The sequence below is a fragment of the Lathyrus oleraceus genome, chromosome 3 (genome assembly GCF_024323335.1).
Source record: "Lathyrus oleraceus cultivar Zhongwan6 chromosome 3, CAAS_Psat_ZW6_1.0, whole genome shotgun sequence".
Taxonomy (NCBI): Eukaryota; Viridiplantae; Streptophyta; class Magnoliopsida; order Fabales; family Fabaceae; genus Lathyrus; species Lathyrus oleraceus.
The window spans coordinates 486,517,941-486,540,961 of record NC_066581.1 but is presented as its reverse complement, the minus strand read 5'-3'; positions in this window follow the sequence as shown (position 1 = coordinate 486,540,961).

Here is a 23,021-nt window from a genome sequence, read left to right as displayed (position 1 = left end):
ATAGAACACAGAATGTGAATCATCCTTGTGTTTCAAGAACTTTACCCATGTCCATCGACTATAGTCATCAATGATGACCAATCCATACTTCCTTCCATTGATAGAGGCAGTTTCCACTGGTCCAAATAAATCAATGTGTAGAAGTTCTAACGGTCTAAAGGTAGAAACAACAGTTTTCTCTTTGAAAGATGTTTTAGAAAACTTTCCTTTCTGACATGCTTCACAAAGAGAATCTGAAGCGAACTTTTGGTTGGGTAAGCCTCTGACTAATCCAAGCTTATTTATGTGAGAAATCTTTCTCATGCTAACATGGCCCAAACGTCCGTGCCATACCCATTTCTCCTCATTAACAAACATTAGACATTTTACATTTTGATCCTCAAGATTAGAAAGTCGGATTTTATAAAAATATTTCTTTCTCTTCCCGTTAAATAGGACTATACTATCTTTCTGACTAACAGCCTTACACGACTTTCGATTAAAAATGATATCATAACCATTGTCACTAAGTTGACTAATAGACAATAGGTTATGCATCAAACCATCAACCAAAAGAACATTAGTAATAGAAGGAAGTTTACTATTACCAATAATTCTAGAGCCAATGATCTTTCCTTTTTGTTTTCCTCCAAAACCAACGAAACCTCCAAGCTTAAGTTCTAAATCTTGGAACATAGACCTTTTGTCCATCATATATCGTGAGTATCCACTGTCCAGGAACCATGACTGGTGTTTCAGCTGAGCTGCTAAGGATGTATGCAACATAAATCATTTTCTCCTTAGGTACCCACTCTTTGGGTCCTCTCTTTTTAGTTTTCCAAGAGTTTATTACAACTTTGGGTCTTTGTGTAGAAGGGTAATCATAGGGAATATGTGCATGATACTTAGGTTTCAGAACTGAGTTCTTACCCTTAGTATGTTTTTGTGTCTGTGTAGAAACATCAAGCTCAGTTTCAGCGGGCACGGAATGCTCATAGAGAGGTTTTGGTTTTACCTTCTGACTTTCGCCAGGTTTTCCAATTTTTGTACAACCTAAACATTTCTTGCCATTTCTGCTAACTCCATAGATCAAAGAATCCATTTTGCTTCTATCTATGATTTTAGCCAAAAAGTACTGGAATGCTTTGTCATATCTAATGACTCAATCAATACTAGAAGCTTCTCATACTATTTCCTCCTCTAGTTTTGAAATTTTGCTTTTCAAAGTAGAGTTGGTACTTTCTAAAGAAAATACTTTTTCATTTAGAGAGGAAATATATTTCTCAAGCTCACTGCGAGTTTCAGAGGAAAATGCTTAGACTTTTTTAAGGTCCTTGTACTTACTCTGAACACTCTGGTACTTTTCCAGCATTTCAGAGAGACAAGATTCAAGATCAGAACGGGATAGGTTAGAAAATACCTCTTTAGAATCGGAGTCTGATTCTAATTCTAAAAACACTTTATCTTCTGGTTCTTTAGAACCTTTTGGAATAGTTGTTGTTGCCATCAATGCAACATTGGCTTGTTCCTCGTCATAATCTTCTTCTTCTAATTTTGAGTTGTCCCATGTAGCCATCAGCCCCTTCTTTCCTTTAGAAAAATTCTTCTCAGGCCTTCTGTCCTACTTTAGCTTAGGACAATCACTTTTGTAGTGTCCTGGCTCCTTGCATTCAAAGAAGATAACCTTTTTACCATAACCTTTCTTCTTCTGTCCAGACGAAGAATCAAATAGACCAGCAGTTCTTCTAGCTCCTATGATCTTACCTTGACCATTGTACCTGTGCTTCTAGAGTCTATTGACTCTCTTTTAAATCAGAGATAACTCATCATCATTTTTTGGGTCTTCATCAAAACCTTTTGAATCTTCCTCAACTTGATAAGCTTTAGTCTTCTCAGGCTTAGATTTTAAAGCAACAAATTTACCTCTCTTTTGAGGTTCATCTTCCTCGAGATCAATCTCATGGCTTTTTAATGAACTAACAAGTTCTTCAAGACTAATGCTATTAAAATCCTTTCCTAGCTTCAAGGATGTTACCATAGGTCTCCATTTTTAGGAAGACTTTTGATAATCTTCTTGGCATGGTCAGTTGTAGAGTATCCTTTGTCCAGAACTTTCAATTCTGCAATAAGCATCTGAAACCTTGAGAACATAGTCTCAATTGTTTCATCATCCTCCATTCTGAATGCCTCGTACTTCTAGATTAAGGTTAAGGCCTTTGTCTTCTTTACTTGAGCATTCCCCTCATGAGTCATCCTCAGAGAGTCGAAAATAGATTTGGCAGAATTTTTGGTTGTTATCTTCTCATACTTAGTATGAGAGATGGCATTTAGCAATATGGTTTTGGCCTTATGATGATTTTTGAAATCTTTCTTCTATTGATCATTCATAGCACTTCTTGATATATTATTTCCTTCAGCATTAACTGGTGAATGTAGCCATCGACTACGAGATCCCAAAGATCAATATCGTAAACAAGAAAGAAAATTTATATTCTATCTTTCCAATAATAAAATTTCTCACCATCAAATATTGGTGGTTTTGCACTCTAGTGATCTCTTTCGTTGTTGTTAACAACATTAGCGGCGTTAGCAACGGCCATTGTTTCTTACAAAAACTTGGATCGGTACTGAACACGGTAAAATATTGATAAATATTTTATCATAATCATAATCGGATCTCTAATGTCAATTGAAGGTGTCAAAAACACAAGAAAGGGGGTTTGAATTGGGTTTTACAAAACAAACGCTTTTTACCAACTCAAGAACAACACTTAAATGTTAATAACAAATAGATAAAAACACAATTTTTTTTATCCTGGTTCGCTTGAAACTCAAAGATACTCCAGTCCACCCGCCAAGGTGATTTCGCCTTATACACAAGGACTTAATCCACTATAATCCACTGATTACAATAATCACAAAAAATAACCTTCTTTGTATTCTCAGGATCCTACTATATCCTAGTCTCCTTAAGGAATCACAAAGAATACCCTTATTTGTCCTCTCAAGGGTCTGACTATACCCTAGTCTCCTAAAGGAATCAAATGAATAATTTGAATAATATTTTGTGTGTTACAAGTTGCTTCTATACAAGCAGATTTTTACATAAATGATAAATAATTATTTAAAGAAAAACCGTGTACAAAAATTGATAGCTTTTCACAAAGAAACAGACTTGTCAAATTGTTGTAGCACCAGCTCTTTCTTGAAGTCTCCAAGTCTCACTTATATAGCATAAGAAAAGAGATTGTTGGAGGGAAAATGGGGAAACCAAATAGAGCGATTATTCACTGTTGGATGGTGAAATGAGTGATACTGCATATTATCCTTCGCCCATAGATTCAGTTACAGGTGTGATGTGTAGTATTGTCCTTACCTATGATATCAGGTAGTGGAAAGAATATTTTATTTGTACTATGTACTATTTGATCATGTACCCATTTGATCTTATCTTCAAGTTCATTAGATTCTGATGAAATTTGATGAAGCATGAAATGAAGAAACATAAAGCTGGATTCAGAAACTTCAGAGTCTTCAGTCAGAACTTGAACAACGTCAGTGTCTGACTTGAGATCTTCAGTATCTTCAGTATCTTCATAATCTTCAGATTCTTCAGAATCCATTGTCAGGACCTTTATAACCTCAACGTCTGGCTTGAGATCTTAAGAATCTTCAGCTATGTAACACAACTTCATAAGCTTGTCATTCTTCAGAATCTTAGTGATCAAAGTCACGTCCAAAAGCACAAACTGAGAGAATGTTGTGGCAACAACATATTGTCTTATCATAAGCATATCGTGAGTGAATCAACATAGTAGCAGAAAGATCATTGCAACAACAACTTTGAATATCTTTCATAACTTCTTATGACTGGCACATAAGCGAAATTGGAGCTCAACATTCTGAAACTAATGACATTGAACGTAATATACTCAGAATCAGAACTGGTTGTTAAAGCTACACAATAACAAAACATTAGGGTACCAAAATAATTCTCACACAAATACACATTGTTATCATGAAAACTCAAGGTATAGATAAAGAATCAAATCTTGTTCTAACACATACCGTCTTTCCAAAACTTCTCAAGAGTGAATCAGTACAAAAGCAAAAAGAACATTGTAGCAGCAACATGGCATCTTTCAGAACTTCTCAGAGTGATACAACACAGAAGTGGAATTCATAACAAATGTTCAGAAATTGATGGCGTTGCACGTCATAATCTCATAATCAACACTGGTTGTTAAAGCTACACAGTAACAAACCATTAGAGTACCAAAATTGTTCTCACATAAATACTACATTTTTATCATCAAAACTCAAGGTATAGATGCAAAACCAAATCTTGTTCTAACAATCTCCCTCTTTTTTATAATGACAAAACCATGTATTTTAATGAACAGTTTTGTACAAGGTAATCATAAAAAGAATACATCAAAAGGAAGCACAAAGCTCCACCTGATATGTACAATTTTAAAAAGATAAAATCAGAACGAAAGAACACTTTCCTGATTAACCTTTTTTCATAACCAGAATGATCTTCAATCAGAATTTGGCTTGTCTTCAGAAGTTTCTTGAACTGATCCAGAACAATGGTTGTCAAAATCAACATTCTAATGAACTTCACTTCAAAATCTTGGTTTAACTCTTTTGAATGAGCTCCAAAGCCAGGTTCTCTTTGAAATAGATTCAGAGCCTAGTTATAATCCCTTCTTAACGAGCTTCAAAACAGGTTAATACCTTAAGACCTGGTTGAATCAACTACGATACATGAAATTCACAATTCCTCAGAACTTGATGTCTAGTTATGTCTGGTAGGAAGTCTTTCTCAAAAAATGAAGTTAACACTTCAGACTCAAAGAGTAAACCATTTCTTCAGAAAATGGTAACTTAAGTTCTAATCTAAAAAACTTCAAGAGCTTCTGATGTTCTTGATTTTCCCTGAAAAACAACTAACAAAATATTCTTCAAATTAATTGTTAGCAGAAACATTTGAAAATGCTTGGGTTTTGATTCACGGATATAGGTATATCAAAATCAATTGCTTTTTTCCCCCTTTGTCATTGATCAAAAAGACTGAAATAGAAAAAGGAAACGAAAAGATTTCATTGATATTGCCAAAAGTACAAAAATGTGCAAAACAGAAACAAAAAAGTTAGACAAAATAAAAACACAAAAATGCATAAAATATTTTGAAAAATAAGGGTTAAGGTTCTGTGGCGGAGGAGGAGGTGGAAGTCTGGAAAGAATCATCTCGAATAGAAGATCTTTCCTATCCAAGCGTTGTTAGACCAGAGCACTCTCTTCTTTCATATCAACGAGGGTCTTCAGAATCACCTCAGGAATCATTCCAAAAGAAGTTCCAGCAGCATTCTGATTGTCATAAGCAATAATGTGTTGTTCTGATGCACAGTCTTGCAATTGTTTTTCAGAAACAACTTTCTTTCCGCGATCCAACTGAGCATAAGTTTCTTCCATGACAACATTTGTATGTCTAGAAGCTTCCTCATACTCCTTAGCTTCTTCCTCAATTTCAGGAGCAGGAAGATATAATGGAGCATGCTGTAACGTTAAGGCTTCCGTTACAGGGATAAACCTTGAACGGAAGTTCCTTTCAAAAACTTTGTATCAAAAGTTCTTCAGCTTAGAAATTTTGGAATTTACCCATCCTCAGTATGCTTCCCAGGCCGCATCACTTTCTGCGGGATTAGCAAACAGAAAACTAGTCCACATAGCATCATGAAGGCACCTTTGCGAATCTGATTCAAATTTCTTTAGAATCTTGCCAACGATAGGTTCTTTAGGTTTGGGTTGGCTAGGATATCTGATAGAAAAATCAGCAATGTTCGGGTTAGGATTTGGGCCATAGATATTAGGAACAACAAGAGAGGGAAAGTTAGAAAAAATTTCAGCATCAGAATCAGACACAATGTGTACTGGTTCAAAGTTGAACAAGCCTTGGGGAGTACCCTCAGACTCTAGGTCACTAGAATCTCTCAAAGGAGATGTTCTTGGTGGTTCATTTGGATTTTCTGGTTGGGGAGAAGAAAATTCAATAGATGGTGGTGGAATGGGTGATGATGGAAACTGTGGATGAGGTGATGTTTGTGGTATCTGTTGTTGTTGTATATGATTTTTAGAAACTATAGGAGTTTCTATAGCAGGTTCTATAAGAGTTAAATTTGTGGAAGGTGGTTATGGAATTGGATTTAGAGATGAAGATGGAGATGGAGATGGTTGTGTTTGTAAGACACTTTCAGAAACATGAGAATCAGAAGTGAAAAGAGTTATGGTCGTAAAAGACTTACCAGGAATAGGTGTGTCAGGGGCCTTGGATGACTGTTGGACAACACCAGAAGTATCCTTCAGAATCATTTCTTTTTGGCACTCACTGAGGGGCACCTCATCTTCATCCAAAAACACATATACCTTCTTCCTCTTCTTCTGCGGTCCAGAAGATCCTTTTCCTCGAGCTTCTTTCTTCCTCTTCCTATATGCATATGGGCAAGTTTCTAGATGGTTGAAAGGGTCAACAAATGGGTCAATACCTTCTTCAATACAACTATCAAGATAGTATCCCAGAACATTTGGAGGATCAATCTTAGTGAATATTGGGAAATTATCCACAGTAATCCTAGTTCCACAGATATCTTCCTTGGTAGGAAGGTAATCTGGCTTAGAAACCCTGGAGATAAGACCCATGCTCTTAAGATTTTTCCCCATAACACTTTTCCAGCGTCCTTGACTAACTCAAAAGTTAATCCACTTATCAGAAGGTCTTTAACTAGACCATTCTCCAACAGAATGTCTGAAATTAATCTTCCGTTGGGGATAAACTTTCCCTTCTTTGAAGAACTTCCAGTTCTAGTTTCTCTTATGGGATCCCTGAGAAAATTGAACAAGATTGTTGGAAGCGCCATCTTGAATCCTTTTTCAAGAAATAATAACATATACTTCTGAGTAGTGTCGATGTAGTCATAAGAGTTTGTATTGGGTCTGCGATGTATGCAGCCCATAATTATCTTGAACCAAACCCTTAACTTATTAGTTAAGTCTTTTGTACTTGGACCTTTGCTTCATCAAGCTTTGTTCCTTCCTTGAAGATTACTGATGCTACCATAGCCTCTCCCCTTGCATCAGTATTGACATTATATACCATTTTTCCACAACCATTGTGAGAAATTAAATCTGCAATAGATTTCTCTATAACTACAATCTTCCTATTCATGAAGATGGAAGTTATTGTGTCCTTTGTAAAAACATCATGAATCCAAAATTGCTTCACAAGCACTGCATATACTAGACCAGTCAATCTTTCGAAGAATCCCTTCAACCCTTGGAAGTCAAAAGTCTCAAAAAAATCAAAATCGTTATCCTTTAGGTTTCTGAAGTCAACTATGGTTTCATAGAGAACCATTAGTTCATCAACATGATTGTTGAGAGTTATTTAGGGAATACCTTCCATAACTAGGTTGATTTGTTTGGTAGTGGAGTGAAGAGAAGATTGTTGTTGTTGAAGATCATCCATTGACGAATGTTGAAGAATGATGAACAGTTGTAGAGAATGTTTGAAGGTTTGAAAGAGAAAAGGTGTGGGAGTAAAGTGAGTGAAGTGGGTTTATATAGAAATTTTAGTAATGAATAAATATAGAAGATACACTGTCATAAGGATAAGCATAAAAGTCTTTAACTTAATCCCAAGAAAAAGAAACCCAATGTGCCACGCCAACATCACACGTGCTCAGAAAGTGGGACAACTGTCTCCACTAAGAACCGCATGATATCAAACAAAATTACATTCATTAAATGCAACAACTATTCAAAATCAAGTAGAAAAATCGATAATATTGCTTCTGATCGGAACCTTTTTTATTCATGAAACTTCCTCAGTTCAGAAAGCTCATGTCTCAGAATCAACAAACAGAAAATCCTTAGAACCTAATCAAGAGTTCTAGAAGCTTAACATTATGAAATTCATCTTTTCATTCTAGACAAGAGTCTATAAATAAATTTTTCATAATGAAAACGAATCTATCTTCAGAAAGGGGTTTTGTAAAGATATCAGCCCATTGATGGTCTATATAAACAAATTTTAAATGAAAAATACCCTTCTAAACATAGTCACGTAAAAAAGGATGTTTTATTTCAATATGTTTAGCCCTAGAATGCAAGATATGATTCTTAGATAAACAAATAGCATAAGTATTATCACAGAAAATAGAAAAGTTACTCTAAAAAATCTGATAATCTTCTAGTTGACTCTTCATTAAGAGTATTTGAGTGTTGCATCCAGAAGTTACGGTATACTTAGCTTCGGTTGTTGAAAGCGCAATTGTTGACTACCTTTTGCTAGACCATGAGATCAGATTGTCTCCCAGAAATTGACAACTTCCAGAAGTACTTCTCCTCTCTATTATGTCTCCAGCATAGTCAGCGTCATAATATCCTACTAACTTGTATTCACTTGATTTTCTATAAAATAAACCAAGATTAGTAGTACCTTTCAGATACCTAAAGATTTTCTTAACAGTAGTTAAGTGAGTCTCCCTAGGGTCTGACTGGAAGTGGGAACACAAACAAACACTGAATAAAATATCACATCTAGAAGCAGTTAGATAAAGAAGTGAGCCTATCATACCTCTGAATAGCTTCTGATAAACCCCACTACTTACCTCTTCCTTCTCCAGAATGCATGTATGTTGCATTGGAGTCTTTGTTGGCTTACATTCTGGCAAGTTAAACTTCTTAAAAAGTTCCCTTGTATACTTGCTTTTATGGATGTACGTTCCTTCTGAATGTTGATCAATTTGAATCCCTAGAAAGAACCTAAGTTCTCCCATCAAAATCATTTCAGATTCTTCCTGCATTAACTTAGGAAACTCTTTGCACAATAAAGAATTAGCAGAACCAAATATAATATCATCAACATAAATTTGCACAACCAGAATATCATTCTTAAAGGTTTTGCAAAAGTGTTTTGTATCCACTTTCCTTCTGGTAAAATCATTTTCCAAAAGGAAGTTACTTAGTCTTTCATACCAAGCTCTAAGAGCTTGTTTCAAACCATATAATGACTTTTTTAGTTTGAAAACAAAATATGGGTTTTGAGAACTTTCAAAACCATGGGGTTGGTGCACATACATTTCTTCATAAATGTACCCACTCAAGAATGCACTCTTAACATCCATCTGATACAAAATGATGTTATGGTTTAGTGCAAACGAAACTAAAAGACGAATATACTCTAACATCAAAACGGGTGCAAATGTTTTTGTATAGTCTATACCTTCTTGCTGACTATAACCTTGTGTTACCAATCGAGCCTTGTTTCTGACAACTTCTCCTTTCTCATTGAGCTTGTTTCCAAACACCCATCTGGTTCCAATGACATGGAAACCCTTCTGAACAAGATCCAAATATCATTTCTAGTTAATTCATTCAGTTTCTCTTGCATCGCCAGAATCCATTCATTATCCAGTAGAGCTTCATCAATAGATGTGGGCTCTATCAAAGATACCAAACCCAGAAGAGTTTCTTTAGAAGGTTTGAATTAAGATCGAGTTCTGACTTGTGCATCTTTATCTCCAAAAATCAATTCTTCATAATGAGAAGATCCTAGTTTAATCTTCTTCTGATGAGTAGGACGAACGACGGCTTCTAGTTGAGTCACTTATGAGTCTTTTACTTCAGCATCCTCATCTTTGCCTTCTGAGTCTTTATCTCCAGAATCTTTATCCTTGGATTCTGAAAAATTGATCTTCATATCTGCAAATTTTTCAACTAGCTTTGACTTTTCAGGATCAAGCTTATCATTGAATCTAACATGAATTGATTCCTCGACAATTCATGTCTCAGTGTTAAAGACTCTGTAGCCTTTTGAGCGTTCAAAATATCATAAAAAAAGCACTTTTTTGCCTTAGAATCAAACTTGCCAAGATTCTCTTTAGTGTTAAACATAAAGCAATCACATCAAAAAGGATAGAAGTAAGAAATGTTGGGCTTTCTGTTCTTCCATAATTCATAAGGAGTCTTACCCATAATAGGTCTAATAGGAATCCTATTATGAATATTACATCTTGTTTTAATTTCTTTTTTCCAAAAATGCTTAGCCATATCAGTTTCTTGGATCATGGTGCGAGCCATTTCTTGCAAATTCCTATTCTTCCTTTCTACAACCCCATTTTGTTGTGGAGTTCTAGGACATGAGAAATAATGGGAAATGCCATTTGTATCAAAAAAAATCAAAATTCTTATTTTCAAATTCACCACCATGATCACTGCTGACTCTGACTATTTTGCAATCCATCTTTGTTTGCACTTGTGAGCAGAAGGTAGAGAACACTGAATGTTACTCATCCTTGTGTTTCAAGAACTTTACCCATGTCCAACGACTATAGTCATCAATGATGACCAATCCATACTTATTACCACTGATAGAGGCAATTTTTACTGGCCCAAACAAATCAATGTGCAGAAGCTCTAACGGTCTAGAGGTAGAAACAACAGTTTTTGCTTTGAAAGAAGTTTTAGAAAGCTTACCTTTCTGATATGCTTCCCAAAGAGCATCTGAAGAAAACTTCAGGTTGGGTAAGCCTCTGACTAATCCAAGCTTATTTAGCTAAGAAACCCTTCTCATGCTAACATGGCCCAAATGTCTATCTCATACCCATTGTTCCTCATTAACAGACATTACACATTTTACATTTTAATCCTCAAGGTCAGAAAGTCTGATTTTATAAATGTTGTTCTTTCTCTTTCCGTTAAAAAGGATTGTGCCATCTTTCTAACTAACATCCTTACAAGACTTTTGATTAAAAACTATATCATAACCGTTGTCACTAAGTTGACTAATAGACAATAAATAATTCATTAAACCATCGATAAAAAGGACATTAGTAATAGAAGGAAGTTTACCATTACCAACAGTTCCAGAGACAGTAATCTTCACGTGCTAGTTTCTTCCAAAACCAACGAAGCCTCTGGGCTCAAGTTCCAAATCTTGGAACATATGCCTTATGCCCGTCATGTATCACGAGCACCCATTGTCCAGGTACCATGACTGGTATCTCAACCGAGCTGCTAAGGATGTCTGCAACATAAATTACCTTATCCTTAGGTACCCACTTTCTGGGTCCTCTTTTGTTAGTACTCCCAGAATTTCTCACAACCTTGGGTTTTTGTGCAGAAGGATAATCAAGGGGAATTTTTGCATGATACTTAGGTTTCATAACTAAGTTCTTCTTTTGTGTCTATGCAGAACAATCAATCTCAGTTCCAGCAGGCGCGAAATGCTCATAGAGAGGTTTTAGTTTTACCTTCTGACTTTCATCGGGTTTTCCAGTTGTTGTACAACTTAGACCTTTCTTTCCATTTCTGCTAACTCCATAGATCATGGAAGCCATTTTTCGTATATCTATGCTTTTAGCCAGAAAGTACTGGAATAATTTGACATATCTAATTACATAATCAGTACCAAAAGCTTCTAAGATTATTTCTTCCTCAAGTTTTGAAATTTTACTTTTCAAAGCAGAGTTGTTACTTTCTAAAGAAAAAAATTGTTTAGGGAAGAAATATCCTTCTCAAGCTCACGACGAGTTTCAAAAGCAACTACTTGAGATTGTTTAAGGTCTTTGTACCTGCTCTGAAGACTTTGGTACTTTTCCAATATTTCAGAAAGACATGACTCTAAATCAGAACGAGATAATTTAGAAACTACCTCTTCAAAATCGGAGTTTAATTCTGATTCTGACAACACCTTGTCTACTGGTTCTTCAGAACCTTCTGGATCAATTGTAGTTGCCATCAATTCAACATTGTCTTATTCCTCATCAGAATCTTCTTCTTCTGATTTTGAGTCGTCCCATGTAGCCATAAGCCCTTTCTTGCGTTTAGATAACTTTTCTTGGGCCTTTTTCCCTTCTTCAGCTAGGACACTCATTCTTATAGTGGTCTGGCTCCTTGCACTCATAGTACATAACCACTTTACCAGAACCTTGTTTATTTTGTCTAGATGAAGAATAAGAACGACCATCCATCCTTCTAGCTCCTGTGAACTTCCCTTGTCCATTATGTCTATGCCTCTAGAGTCTGTTGACCCTCTTGGAAATCAAAGACAACTCATCATCATCTTCTGAGTCTTCATTAGAATCTTCTGATTCTTTCTCAACTTGATAAGCCCTTGTCTTCTCAGGCTTGGACTTCAAAGCAATAGATTCACCTCGCTTATGAGGTTCATGTTCTTCGAGTTCTATGTCATGGATTCTCAAAGAACTAACAAGTTCTTCAAGACTAATGATGTCCAAGTCCTTTGTAAACTTCAAGGAAATTACCATAGGTCTCCATTTTTTGGGGAGACTTATGATGATTTCCTTGACATGATCAGTTGTAGAATATCCTTTTTCCAGAACCTTGAGTCTTGCGACAAGCATCTAAAATCTTGAGAACATAGTCTCAACGGTTTTATCATCTTCTGTTTTAAATGCTTGACATTTCTATATTAAGGCCAAAGTCTTTGTATCTTTAACTTGAGCATTCCCTTCATGAGTCATTCTCAAGGAATCAAAAATAGACTTAGTAGAATCTGTGTCAGTTATCTTCTTATACACCGTATAAGAGATGGCATTAAGCAATATCGTTCTAGCCTTATGATGATTTTTGAAATCCTTCTTTTGTTGATTTGTCATAGCACTTCTTTCTATATTGTTTCCTTCAGCATTAATTGGGTGAACGTAGCCATCAACTACAAGATCCCAAAGATCAACATCATATCCAAGAAAGAAACTTTTGATTTTATCTTTCTAATAATCAAACTTGTCACCATCAAAGACAAGTGGTTTAGCGTTGTAGTGGTATCTCTCATTGTTGTTAGCAGCGATAACGTTGTTGTTAGTAGCGGCCATTGTTTCTCACACAAACTGGATCGGTACCAAACACGATAATGTGTTGATAAAAACTTTATCACAATCACAATCAGAGCTCTAATGACAATTAAAGGTGTGAAAAACACAAGAAGGGGGGGTTGAATTGGGTTTTAAAAACAAATTTTTTTAACACCTCAAAGACCCCACACAAAACTAAGATTAAGGAGATAAAAATACAAGTATTTTTATCTTGGTTTGCTTGAAATCAAATTTACTCCAGTCCATCCACCAAGGTGATTTTGCCTTATACCCAGGGACTTAATCCACTATAACCAAATATATTACATAACAAAGACAAAGATCAACTTTCTTTGTCTTCTCAAGGATCCGACTAAAACCTAGTCTCCTTATGGAAGTACAAACAAACATTTTGAATACAATTTTTTTGTGTGTTATAAGATGCTTCTACATAAGCAGATTTTACACAAATGAAATACAACAAATACTTAAAGAAAAATTGTGCACAAAGTTGATAGCTTTTTCACATAGAAAACACACTTGCCAATTTGTAGCAGTAGCGATAGCGTTAATATCCCTCTTTAAGTCTCCAAGTCCCATTTATAAAGAATAAGAAAGGTATCGTTGGAGGGCAATTAGGGAATATCAAAAGAGCAGCCGTCCACTAACGAATTAGTGACAGGTGTGAAGAATAGTATTGTCCTTCACCTACGTTTTCAGGTAGTGGAAAGAATATTTTTGATTCGTACCATGTACTATTTGATCACATATCTTTTGATCTTATCTTCAAATTCATTGGATTCTGATGAATAGTTAATGAAGCATGAAAAGAAGAAACACAAATCTGAAATCATAATCTTTAGAATCTTCAGTCAGAACCTTAACCATGTCACCGTCTGGCTTAAGATCTTCAGATTCTTTAGCTAAGTAACCAAACTTTAGAATCTTCTTTCAGAACCTTGACCACGTCAGTGTATGGCTTGAGATCTTCATAATCTTCAGTTAACTAACAAAATTTTAGAAGCTTGCCATTCTTCTTAGGCTTGATAACCAGAGTCACATCCAGAAGTAGAAGCAAAGAGAATATTGCAACAACAACATAACATATTTCCAAAACTTCTCAGGAGTGAATAAGTACAGAAGCAGAAAGAACATTGCAGCAACAACATGGCGTCTTTCAGAACTTCTCAGAGTGATACAACACAAAAGCGGAATTCAGAACAAATGTTCAGAAACTGATGAATGTGCACGTCATAAACTCAAAATCAGAACTGGTTGTTAAAGCTACACAACAACAAACCATTAGAGTACCAAAATTGTTCTCACACAAATACTACATTGTTATCATCAAAACTCAAGGTATAGATGCATAACCAAATCTTGTTCTACCAGCAAGAGGGTTTGGATGTGATAACCAAGACTGAATGGAACCAAGCTAGTATGATCAAGTTGTTGTGGGACCTTTGCAACAAAGGAGATAGTTTATGGATCAAATGGATTCATACTTACTATGTGGATTTGGATGATATTATGAATGTTCCAATCAAGTCCACTTTATCTTATATCGTAAAGAATATTCTAAAACAAAGAACTGTTATGCAAAACATGTAGGATTGGAAGGCAGTTATGCAGGATAAAAGGTTCAATACAAAGAAGTTTAACTATGGGATATTGGAACAAAAACAACAGGTCCAACAGAGGAAGTTGTTTTATGATAATTTTGCAAGGACTAGAGCATTGTTTGTAATGTGGCTACCTTGTCAAGATAGGTTGGAAACAAAGGCGAGGGCTTCTAAAGTTTGGTATGCTGAATAATGATATGTGCAATTTTTGTGACAGGGAAAAAAATCTGCAGCACCTTTTGTATGAATGCAGGGACATATCGCAGGTGTGGAGACAAGTTATGAATTGGCTATAGGTAGCTCATGACCCAAAAGAGTGGGATCATGAATTGATCTGGATGATGAATGCTATCAAATAGAAAAATTGGAGAGCCAAAGCCCTCAAGGAGGCATTTGTAGAGACAGTATATGAATGTTGGAAGTATAAAAATGATAAACTGTATAACAATAGTATTAGCAATATAAATATAGGACAAAAAGTAATAGATATTCTTGCTAATAGATTGTGGATAAAACCAAAGTTGCGCGAGTATGTTTCTCAAATGCTTGTGAGATATATGGTTTTTGTGTAGGAGCATAAGTGTTTATTTGTTGTGGGCTGGACCCTATGGGTTGCTTTGTACAAATTGTTTTTGGTTATATATAAATTCTTATTTCCAAAAATAAAAATTCATCAACAACATACAACTTTTATTACTAAAAACAAACAACTTTTATAAATAACAACAACATATTGTCCTAGAATGACATCCACAATGAAAGGAGGATGAAGCCGAAGTAAGAGCTACAAGCTTGTGTTAAATTTGAATGGATGTCATTATGTGTATTTCGCACAAGTTTGCAGAGCTCACTTTAGCTTCATCCTCGTTATATTTTTTCTTCATAGAAACACAAACCATTTGTGAACCACACTCATAGTATGGGGTTTCTTGAGATAATTTTTTTCATTCGCCTTCCCTACCTATAAGTTAAAATGTATTAGCATGACGTTGTAATTATAACATATGTAGAAAGCTCACTTCTATAATCCATATACTTCAATCTATAATATATAAACTATCATAAAATTCACTCATCTTAAGTTATATATGTCATATTAAGCTATTGAAACATAAAAAATTATACATAAACAACATAGTTCACTTTTTAGGTTATACATTCACTCATATTAAGTTAACTTCTAAAAACAGATTCGAAAACATAAGTTGTTGAGCAATGTAAAAACCTATATTATATATTGTGAAGACTTACCTGTAATGTAACTATTTCCTAATATTTGATGGAGCTAAATCATATTCCGTAAACTTTGATTCAACAAAGGTAATCATTCGAAGAAGATATGTTTGCTGCATGAGTTTGTGTGTTTCTATTTTGCATGTTAATGAAGAAAGGTTGTCGAAACGTTAATGTAGATTAAGATATATGAGAGAGACGAGTGAGAGATATGTTAGAGCTTTATTTTGAGAGAGACAAATGTTATGTACTGAAGCGAGATAACTTCGCTTACGGTTGATAATAAGAACCGTGATAAAATATTAGTACTTTATACCACAGTTGATAATATGAATCGTGATGAAATATAAGGACAGATTTTTTTTGTAACAAAAAAAATTAAAAATTGTTGGTGTTGGTGTTGGAATTCAAATTCTTACACTTGAGGTACATTTTACCACGGTTGTTAACATTGACCGTAGTGAAATATCTTTTAATAAATTGCAAAAATAAAAGACGCTCAAAAATGTGTTATTAGTACGGTTGATAAAACGACCGTAATAATACAGTGTTACGAAAGATATATTTTGTAGTAGTGAAAGTTGACTTTTAACTATGAAATTTTAAAAGCTTTCAGTCATTTATTTATTTCATTCTTGATTATTTGATTTCTTATTTATTTATTTTATCGGTTTAAGGTGTCTCTTACCTAATATAATATTTGGTATTTTGATTTACATTTGGTAGACAAACATTATTTGACTTGTGTACTTGTTGATGATGATAGTTTTTGTGTGGTTGGTCAAATAAATTTTTGTGAAACAATGTAGAAGTTTATGTATTCATAGTGAAAATTTTAGGTACTGACTAATCAAGCCCATCTGCATCATTAAAGGCAATTTGTTCAAATTTTTTTGTTCAAGGTCAAACGTCATAGTTGATCTTGAATGTCAGGTATATATATGAACCAAATATCTTGATAAAAGTTATTTTTTTATAATTCTTAAAAATATTATGATTTAACTTTAATACATTTCAATTTAGTTATTTTAGCCCAACCTTTTTAAGAACTTTAGTTAGAATTATAGCAATTACTAAACGGTTAAAATATACTACAAGTATTTATGGATACTCTAGATAAGAAAATACTTTGATGCTACTACAAAACTATTAGTGACCACGAATCATCCTTACTCCCGAATTTAAGAGATTAGAAATTAAGAACATATTAATAAAATAAGGCACCTTCATGTACTTGCTTACTAGGATATTGGGATAAGATCCTGATTGCATTTTAAAAGTGTCACATATTATGTCAGCAATGTGAATTGGCGTGCGCGCACATATTACAAGTTTGAAACAGAAGTAATTAAGACAATTAGATTATATATTAAAATCCCCTTATCCTCTCTTGTTGATGTGTGATGCCTTGTATGAATGGTATTATCTTTATAATCTCATGACGAATTAACAAAATCATTATAGTTGATCCCTCACGAAATAATTCACTAACAACTACTCGAAGCTTTTTATCCCTAGTCCTCCAGCGTAAGCATAATTAGGTGATGTATATAATGTTAATTCCATATGTCACTACTCAGGATCTCCTATCCTATTCAACCAGCGTAAGTAGAACAGATGCCCTAGGTCCAACACATAGGCTAAGGGTCAGTAATCCCTATGTGTCCAAAATCAGATTAACACGGTATCTAAAAAAAGCATTAAGATTAAGCAACAAATGAATAAAATTATAACTCGAAGGATTAATACAAAGTAAAATCAACATATAATGCTAACAAGATTGAATAAGGTTCATGATCACACAATCTAACCTAGAGAAGTTTAGCTACTCATAGTTAAAATTACAATGCCAATTGAATAATAAAGAAGAACAACATCAGAATTCCCTTAAAATATTGGTCTCCAATGGTTTCCAATGCTCTCAAAATAATTCTTTGATGCTGTAAAACTGTACTCCCAGTGCCAATTTAATAACCCTTGTGGAAGTGCAAAATTTCCCCTTTTAAAGGTGTCAGAATAGATCATAACACGTTAGGAAAAGGGCCAGGAAAGTGACCATCACGCGCGATGAAGCTTTTAATTTCCTATCGCGTGCGTGATGGTGTATGTGATTATTTTCGAAGCTTCACTTTTTTTTGCTAATTTTTCACTCAAAATTGCACTAAGACCACAATTTGCACACTTAGCTATTTGTCCTTCATTCATTGGCTGGTCCTTCTCATATTTTCTCGACTTTCACTTGTTTTGCTTTGATTCTTCGACTAAATACATGCAATAACGGGAAATCATCACAACCTCAAACTTGAATCATTGCTTATCCTCAAGTAACTCGCCTGTAACTGCATATTTCAACAGAAAACAAGTTGCGCAATAACAATCGAACATCACCAAATTAAATTTTTATTTTAACTGATCATGTTCTTACTTCCAACTTCTATCCAGTGAACTCGGAAAACATCCTCAACATTGATGAGTACTCAAGTTGTCTCTCAACTCACTATAACTCACTCACTAGATAGGATGATCACTCAATCAATATGCAATAAATTAATTAAGTTTAGCTTGATCATGTTCTAATAAAGTTCATCAAAGAAATCACAACACACGCATTACAGGTCTTTCCAGGTTGTAACTTGGCTTATGTTAGAGTAGGATATATTTAGGAAAGTAGGGTTAAACCTTTGGAGTTAGATTCCTAGTTCTCCTCAATTCATCATACCTCTTTGTTAGTACTAGAGATTTGTGATCCTTCTAAGAATGTCATTATTTTTCTTTTGTCATTTATTCATAATTTTTTTTAAGAAGCGTCTTTTTCACAACAAATTTTTGAAATTATGGATCATATCCTCTAGTACCCCAACCCCAAACTTAAAACGTTTCTCACTTCCAAGAGTAACCCCAAACTTAATCTTTTTCATGTATTTATGAACAAACTTTCCACCTAACTTCAAAGAGAGGGTGGAAAGAAATTTTTTTCCAAGTAAATAGCTAAGAATTTAAGGCTATGTTACCGAAAGAAAGACTTAGGATCAAAGTGTTTAGCAAAAGGATATTCTTATTACTACAGGATGGTTTAAAAAGTCTCAAAGTTATTAACAAAAAAATGCCTCAATGTGTGTTGATCAAACTTGATAACTTAATCAGAAATAAATCAAACTAGATAAAAAAATAATGCATGGATACACTCAAAAAGAAAGAAAAGTGCACAATGGAATTATTTGGCTCAAACCTTACCAAATGAGGTATTTGTAGGTTGATTACAAGTCCATCGATTCTTTTCTCATCATTCTCCTTCAAGTTACTAGTTGCTAATTTGATGATCAAGTCTCTTTTGGATCATCTGCTCAATGCTAGAGTTAAACTTGTAAATATGAAAAAACATAAACAACTACAAACTTATTTATTAAAGAAAATTAAGATCTTTCTAGAAACTTATGCTAGAGTAGCTACTTCCTCTTGATATGGTTCTTGAGTGGAAATAAAATAAATGCTGCAAACTAAAAACGGATTAAAAATTGATGGGTTGCCTCCCATCCAACGATTCTTTTACGTCAATAGCTTGACGCTCAATGATCAAAACACAACAGGTGGAAGGGATACCCTCACACCAATGAAAACTCCTTATTTCATCCTCTTGTGACCTTCACTACTGTAAGACCCCAATTTTGGTCCTAAGATCCCTCATGCTATCTCATCATATGGATTAGGTTTGGGATCACACCTTGGCATCCTCCTTACCCCTCATTCATTGGGTTTGCATTGGAAGAGATCACCAAGCACATTTTATTGTATCATATTTTTTTTTCATTATTTACTAACCAAAATGCTAAAAATACGTCTATGTATAGTTTACTTCTTTTGTAGGTAGTGTGCGTGTTCACATATGCTCCATCAAGCTCATATCTAGGGTTTGAGCCCCTAAATGCAAGGAGACTAATCAAGATATGTTTCATAATTCCTCTAGACATCATATATGGATCCCCATGATATTCACGTATCATTTTGATCAAGAAATCATCAAGAGCTTGAAGCGTGTTTGCCTTGGAAGCCCTAATTCATCTAGGTATCTTGTGTGACTTCCTTAGCAAGTTTCTTCATCATTTGATCAAATATTTCAAGGGATACTTCATATTAAATCATATTATGCATATATGATCCTCCATGAGTTCAATAGATCAAGAGAATTTCAAGTTTGCAAGTTGGTTCATGGTGGTTGACAGGAGAAAGTCAACTAGTCAAAACTGGGGTTCCTTAGACCCTATCGCCTAACTTTTTGTCATATGAAAATTATTCCAAGAGAAACTTTACTCCTTATGATGTTACAAACAACTTTCATGTTTAGGTAAAGAGCTAGTTTTTCTTGGAAAGTCATTTTGTATGGTGAAAGATTATAGGTCATTTTGTTTGAACCCTAGTTAGGAGGTCAACTTCCAAGGACCATAACTTGCTCAATTTTTATGAGATGAAAGCCATTAAAGTTTAATGATCGAATTCAAGATGTCCTATCCAACTTCTATTATTTTAAGAAATTCAAATTCAACTTGCAAATGCATGTGCCAAGAGGAAACATTATAGGTCATTTTGGGCAATTACCATTGAACAAGTGATTTTCCTCAACTTCTAAAATGCAGAACTCTTTCATGCCAAATCCAAATAAGGTCAAATTTATGACCAAATTGAATATGTTTGAGATATATACAACTTTTATTAAGGAACGTTTTCCATTTGAAACCCATAACAAACGTTATTCAAGGTGGAAGAAATGAACATTTGACTTAGTACTTAGAAAAATTTCAAATATGGTTGATTTTCCAAACTTCCACCTCAAAATTCATCATGATCCAAGATTCAAATGGAAAAGTTTTCAACATGAAAGTTGTTCCCCTTGATCTAATCTTTCCAAAGAAGTCCAAGATCATCTCATTTGACCAAGAATTGGAGGATGTGCGCATGGGTTCCTTTCAAAGGTTCATTTGGATGAAATTCACATTCATATTTCAATCTCCATTGCATGATCACATGACATGATTTTAGCATTGCACATGAGGGATTTTGTACCTGATCACATCATTTCATGGGCCTATCACACGCCCATGAAAGCATGCAATTGAATTGCTATTTTTGGTCAATTTTGGAAATGTGTAAAAAGCAATTGCCTTGCCTATGAATAAGACCCTCATTGCTCAGAATTAAGGACACCTTGCCCAAGATTTGAACCTGCAATCCAAACCCTCACGATTAAAGGATAATCTTGAAGGTTTTCATTTGAAAATCGAGTTTCAAATCTCCTTCTGTTTTGAGATTGAAACTCCAAGAGTCCAAGGCTATCCTTGATCCAATTCAACTCCTACAAGCTCCTGAAGTCAAGCCAAGGCCAATTGGAAGCAAGATCAAGCAAGTTTGAAGCTCACTCGAAGGTGGTTTTCCAGAATTTTCATCTCTTCGATTCTCTCTCAATTCTTCACCGTTCTTTATGATTTTTTGTTGGCTGAAGTCCTACCAATGTAGGCAACAAGATTGAGTTGCTTTGAGGTCAAACCGAAGCAACTCAGTTCATGATCCTCAAAATTCAAATCACTGTATCTTTTTATATACTTGGAATTGGAGAAAATTGAGGCCAGATTCGTGATCTTGAGAATTTTCTCTTTGAAATAGTGTCTTTGTTTTTCATTTTCCATTGAGATGAAGTTGGACCCGTCCGGTGGAGGTCACCGGAGAAGATGATCGGAGCCCTAGCTCCGGTGGTGTGTTGGCACACCTCATGGCCATCTAATCATGATTGGATGTTATAATTTGGACCGTTGCATTTGATTACCACGCGTACAACAAGCTGACTTAAGTCCACCATGGAACGGGCATGTGTGGCCATCAAATCTACCACCTCAATTAATGAGGGAGATCTGATGGCCCTTGGTTTTTCTATTTTTATTTTAATTTCTGATTTTATGTTTAATCCTTTTATTTTGTTTAATACATATTAATTTTATTTTTAATCCAAAAAATATGGGACTTTCACCAAAAATCTTTAAATATTTTTATCTTTCATATTCTGAATTAAAATTATTTATTGGATTATTTTGATATTTTTCATGAATTAAATGTTTTTGTCCATATTTTTAATTGTTTAAAAATACTTCTGACTTTTTAAAAATCATGAAATTTTTTGTATAAGGTATTTTGACCTTGTTTGACCTAGGATAAATCTCTTGGTCATTTATTTGGTGTTTTGAAGAGATTTTAGGTTTTGACCAAATTAAATTGTATTTTAATTCATTTTTAAATTGATTTTTAATTGATTAAATGTGTAAAAATTATGTTGAGTCATTTTTATGGTCATGTGATGTTTGACTATTTGTTTGGGCATTGGTCAAGGTTGATTTAACTTTTATTGGATCAAAACTATTGGATTTAGGGGATTGATGAAATGTACATTTCATCTCCCAAAATGAATGGATGGTTTTGATTTGATAAAATCCTCCTTGATCAATTTATGTTTCTATCTTCCCCTCCCTCTTCATCTTCATCCTTATTCTTTCCCATTCCCTCATTTGACCAATGAAATCTCTAATTTCTTAAGGCTAATTGGTTCATCAATGACCTTGTGTCAGATGAACCAATACAAGTATGACTGAGATAGGTCCATCCCTCTTGATCTTTTCTTTTAGTGTGGTATGTTTTAGGGGTTTGGTTATTCATGCCAAATCTCTAACATGCATTAACACCTAAATTTTTATTGCCCGACATAGTTGTGACTTTTACATAAGTCCAATTACAATTTCTTAACATAGAGCAAAATTTGACCCTAATGGCATAGCATTCTAGTAAGTGAGATTGTAAGTCTCCCATTTTTCATGGCATTGTGTGGAAACTTGACCTTTTTTCCTTTCATGAGAGCTAGTGGCATACTTACTGAATTATCCAAGTTGGAGCCCTTCTCATGGAAGATGTCTTTGTTTAAGGATTCATACTTGTGAATGGATGGTTGAGTGTTCTCCAAAGAATGACTTAATCAATAAAAAAATACCACTAACATTTGACTAACTTTTGACTGACATTTGACTAACTCTTGTTAATATTGCTTTACTCTCAAGTCATTTACTTTATGCAATTTAAATTTCAGTCATTTATCATTCATTGTCATTTACATTCCGTTTAACTTGTTTATGTTTATGTCATTTGAGCCATATCTTGTGATTGTATATATTGTTTGTGCATTTTGATTTTGTTTGTTGTCTTAGGACCTTAAAATACTTAATAATAACAAAAACCCTAAAAAATGTTCGGTGGACTGTTGATCTTGATCTGAACT